The sequence below is a fragment of the Anticarsia gemmatalis genome, chromosome W (assembly GCF_050436995.1).
Source record: "Anticarsia gemmatalis isolate Benzon Research Colony breed Stoneville strain chromosome W, ilAntGemm2 primary, whole genome shotgun sequence".
Lineage (NCBI taxonomy): Eukaryota > Metazoa > Arthropoda > Insecta > Lepidoptera > Erebidae > Anticarsia > Anticarsia gemmatalis.
The window spans coordinates 1,122,124-1,127,123 of NC_134775.1; the positions used below are offsets into that span (position 1 = coordinate 1,122,124).

The window sequence follows — 5,000 nt, forward strand, 5'->3', positions numbered from 1 at the left end:
TCCTAGTTAGTTTCTTTTCCTCCGCTTACTAATATGCTTAAATTCGGCGGGTGATCCTCCCTGATCTGAGGCCAACGATAAAAAAATGAGGCAGACGCGATATCCGTCAGCGTTACGACGACGCAACCGTCCCGGAGGAACGACGACGGCGTCGATGCGCTCTTCGGACGTCGAGTCCGCCTACTGTGTGTATTGCGCGAAGATCGCGACGATATTAAATCACTCACGACACATAACACGGTGCGTGCGTACACACACGCTCAACCCTCTCTATACATACACCGCCATGCGGCAAAAGTATTTCGAAGAGTCGAGCGCGCCGCTAGCGTATATGTGCGCGATATGATATTTCGCATATCATGCACTGTCCGCAGGCGGCACACCGCCGGTCGTTCGACAACGTTTGTGTAAACGTCGTCGCATGATCATCATCACAATCGACACGTGTGTGGTTCATCGTTGATATTTAAACGGACATTGGGACGAGGACTATTAGTCGACGTCACAATGAACCGTCATGTGCGCCCCCGTAAGGGCGCAATGTGGCATTTGTATTTTATACAGCCGGCCCTCAGACAGGAGTGGTCCTGGATGTGTCTCCACGGACCGCAATGTGCGTTCGAAATGTCGATGTTCAAATGTGTCCTGCAGTTCACACTATGACGCGCAGTTAACTGCGTTCTTCATCGACCCGCGAGCCAAGTGATCCACCGTCCAGGGTAATAGTTTTTACACCATTACCGCATGGATAATATTGTGTGTGTTAAATGTTACAAGTTACAAATGTTACATACATATATTATGTATATTATGTTTGTGGTATAACGATACACGACACGCGATACAAGCGCGCCTACCGCAACAATGACGCTCTCGCGTGTTCTCGTTATGTGCGTTCGATTGACGAGCGCTCTCGTCGAGGTATCAACTCGTGGTAGCGGATTTGTATACCAGTCTACGTTGAAGTTACGACGAGCGCGACGCGAGATACGTTCGTCGGGTGGCGGCGCGAGATGCGCCACCCACCGTCGAACAGAGTCTCTTTTTTTTGAGTTTTGGGTGTTTAGGATATATAAATATTATCATCACCATCATCGTCCATCATCGTTCATCGTGTGTGTGTGTGCACAACGACAACAAAAACAGCGCGACGACAACAACGACAACACGTTAATGATCCTTCCGCAGGTTCCCCTACGGAAACCTTGTTACGACTTTTACTTCCTCTAAATGATCAAGTTTGGTCAACTTCCCAGCAACGCCGACGGCCGTGAAGCCACCGCGTGTCGGTCCGAAGACCTCACTAAATCATTCAATCGGTAGTAGCGACGGGCGGTGTGTACAAAGGGCAGGGACGTAATCAACGCGAGCTTATGACTCGCGCTTACTAGGAATTCCTCGTTTATGGGGGATAATTGCAAACCCCAATCCCCAGCACGAAGGAGTTTCAGCGGGTTGCCCGGGCCTCTAGGCCAGGGAGAACATGCTGATTCCTTCAGTGTAGCGCGCGTGCGGCCCAGGACATCTAAGGGCATCACAGACCTGTTATTGCTCAATCTCGTGCGGCTCGAAGCCGCCGGTCCCTCTAAGAAGAATTTTAATACGTCGCCAGTGAGTTGCGTGACGGAGCCACGCACACCTAAATGACGACGCCTATTTAGCAGGCTAGAGTCTCGTTCGTTACCGGAATTAACCAGACAAATCGCTCCACCAACTAAGAACGGCCATGCACCACCACCCACCGAATCAAGAAAGAGCTGTTAATCTGTCAATCCTTCCGGTGTCCGGGCCTGGTGAGATTTCCCGTGTTGAGTCAAATTAAGCCGCAGGCTCCACTCCTGGTGGTGCCCTTCCGTCAATTCCTTTAAGTTTCAGCTTTGCAACCATACTCCCCCCGGAGTCCAAAATCTTTGGTTTCCCGGAAGCTGCCCGCCGAGCCATTGTAGTAACGTCGGCGGATCGCTAGATGACATATTTACGGTTAGAACTAGGGCGGTATCTAATCGCCTTCGAACCTCTAACTTTCGTTCTTGATTGATGAAAACACCTTTGGCAAATGCTTTCGCTGATGTTCGTCTTGCGACGATCCAAGAATTTCACCTCTAACGTCGCAATACGAATGCCCCCAGTTATCCCTATTAATCATTACCTCGGAGTTCTGAAAACCAACAAAATAGAACCGAGATCATATTCTATTATTCCATGCACGAAATATTCAAGCAGCATTTTGAGCCCGCTTTGAGCACTCTAATTTGTTCAAAGTAAAATTGTCGGCCCACCTCGACACTCACCGAAGAGCACCGCGATAGGATTTTGATATTGAACCGGCGTATTACCGCCGGCTCACCGACGATATGCTCCGCAGACGTGTCAGTATCACCGCGGATGCGGTGCACCGACAGCGCGGCGCACAAATGCAACTACGAGCTTTTTAACCGCAACAATTTTAGTATACGCTATTGGAGCTGGAATTACCGCGGCTGCTGGCACCAGACTTGCCCTCCAATTGTTCCTCGTTAAAATATTTAAAGTGTACTCATTCCGATTACGAGGCCTCGTAAGAGTCCCGTATCGTTATTTTTCGTCACTACCTCCCCGTGCCGGGAGTGGGTAATTTGCGCGCCTGCTGCCTTCCTTGGATGTGGTAGCCGTTTCTCAGGCTCCCTCTCCGGAATCGAACCCTGATTCCCCGTTACCCGTGACAACCATGGTAGTCGCAGAAACTACCATCGAAAGTTGATAAGGCAGACATTTGAAAGATGCGTCGCCGGTACTGGACCATGCGATCGGCAAAAGTTATCCAGATTCATCAAAATTAACGACTTCAGACGCGGGGCCCTCCGTCGATTGGTTTTGATCTAATAAAAGCACTCATCCCATCACTGGTCAGAGTTCTGATTGCATGTATTAGCTCTAGAATTACCACAGTTATCCAAGTAACTGAGTAAGATCTAAGGAACCAAAACTGATATATTGAGCCATTCGCGGTATCGCCTTAATACGGCTTGCACTGAGACATGCATGGCTTAATCTTTGAGACAAGCATATAACTACTGGCAGGATCAACCAGGGAGCTATCGAATAGAACACGCGCTCGTAGCGCGCACTCCGTCGATCCCGCGCGTCGACGATCCTAGATCACGCCGACGCGTTACGGGCGAGCTCTGTAAAACGTACACACAACACGCACATGTAAATAAATATATGTAGTGTTGTGCGCACATAGAGAGTTTGGGGTCGCCGACGGGCGAACGTTTGAAACGGTTGTATCTCAAACACGTCAAACGTCCGCTGCCCGCCTGCATTTTCAGGACACACTGACGTGGCCCCAATTGGGAACGTTCGTACCGAGACGCGTTCACATTTTATTTAAAAAAACGTTTAACACAATACGGATGTGAAACAATCACGATTCCGCCCGGTGTCTATAGAGTAATGCCTCGCTAGATAGAGGTGTAAGTATAATTTTTCTCGGGACCGCTTCGATTCTATACGGACTCGTGCATACACAACGGTCCGTCGGCCCACACAGTTAAAGAGATTCATCTATCTCTCTCGTTTTATCCGAGAGAATACGAGAGACGACGACGACGACGACGACGACGACGACGACGACGATAGTCGAGTCGTCCTGTCTGTCTGTAACGACGCGACTTTATTACATATATACATAGGTAGCAAAGTCTAGCGTCTCTTTCTCGTACTCTCTATTATCGAACAAACGAGAGTGATGATAAATATTTATGACAGAGCGACAACGAATAAGAACGCGTTGTCGCCCTAGCCTGCACAGCGGCGGCGCACGAACGAACGAACGAACGAACGAACAAACGAACGAACGAACGAACGAACGAATGCACACTCACGGACGGTACACGAACGAGAGTCGAGAGAGTGTTTTCTTATAGCAAAGATTTTATTCGTCGCGTCGAAAGCACTCCGCCGCGGTCAAGCACATACATCACTCTCTACTCGTGATAATCGTACAACTACTTCGTGTGTGCACATATGTTGCTGTGTAGAGTAGAAACACACATGACAACACTAGCACACAGTCCAATTCGTAGACGATTATAACACATATATATATGCACACCTTTTTTTTTTGATTTCTTTCGGGGTGCATATATATGTGTTTTTCGTGATGATGCGCGCCCGCCGCCCGTCAACAACACAGAGTCGAGTCGCCGAAGTGAGACACAAACAAACGACGGAGACTGACTCTATGTTGTGAAACAGCTCTATCTCGCGCTCGCACTCGCCGCCGATCGTCGTTTGTCGTGAAACAAATGACGATCGCACCGCTGTACACATATGTCAAATCGTAGAGTCTGTGTCGTCGGGTTTGCGCGTTTCGCCGTGTGTGTGTGTACATAATAATATACATATGTGTGTTCGACGAGCAGGATTTTGTTTTTGTCCTGTCGATGACACAATTACCCAGACCTCCGACGTCTCACCCCTCACCCCCCCCCAGGCCAAGAGGGGAGGGGGGAGCGGGGGGGGGGGGGGCTTAATTTGCTGAATATAGGAGGGTTTTTTCAGTAGTCGGATCGGCAGGGTATTATTACAGTGATAGCGGGTAGACGGGGAGGGAGAGGGGGAGCAAAGGGGTTCAAGGGGGCGGTGGGTGATTAAGGGGAGGGGGGGGGGGAGGGTAGAGGTAGTGCTATGGTGCGTCATTGTGTGATCGTATATTGATTGCAGGAGGGGGTGCATGCGAGCACCCCCCCCCCTCCCCGGTCTTATCACCCCCCCCCCCCCTCCCCCTCCCCCGTCGCCGTTCCCCTTCGTACCGCAGTCCCAAAAAAAAAAAAAAGGCAAAACATTAATTCTGGTTCTGTTCTGATTTTCAGTGACACCGAGAGGGCAGAAGGGTGACGCGGCGGCCGACAAAATTAAGTCAAGTGCAAGTTGCAACGAAACTTATGTTTTCAGCTTGGGGTGAGTTTCATCACCCTCACACGCTTTGAGGGCGAGAAAACCTCTCAACTCGGACA

The 5,000-nt window shown here is 49.8% G+C and overlaps 1 long non-coding RNA gene and 3 other non-coding genes across 5 annotated transcripts in view; 1 reads left to right on the forward strand and 3 right to left on the reverse strand.

Annotated features, from left to right (window-relative positions):
• The window catches only part of LOC142986070 (large subunit ribosomal RNA), a 3,928-nt gene extending 3,854 nt beyond the window's left edge, over positions 1-74 (reverse strand). The window contains exon 1 of the ribosomal RNA XR_012960315.1: positions 1-74. This exon is cut by the window's left edge and continues 3,854 nt beyond it. This is a non-coding gene — a ribosomal RNA (large subunit ribosomal RNA).
• LOC142985801 (uncharacterized) overlaps positions 1-5,000 on the forward strand; it is a 113,860-nt gene that overhangs the window by 14,007 nt on the left and 94,853 nt on the right. For both annotated transcript variants that reach the window (XR_012960276.1, XR_012960275.1), the window contains one exon: positions 4,857-5,000. This exon is cut by the window's right edge and continues 22 nt beyond it. This is a non-coding gene — a long non-coding RNA (uncharacterized LOC142985801). The remainder of the gene's footprint in view (positions 1-4,856) is intronic.
• On the reverse strand, positions 566-722 carry LOC142986060 (5.8S ribosomal RNA). Its single transcript, XR_012960306.1, has one exon. It is a non-coding gene; the product is annotated as a 5.8S ribosomal RNA (ribosomal RNA).
• Positions 1,172-3,073, reverse strand: LOC142986054 (small subunit ribosomal RNA). The gene has a single exon (XR_012960300.1). It is a non-coding gene; the product is annotated as a small subunit ribosomal RNA (ribosomal RNA).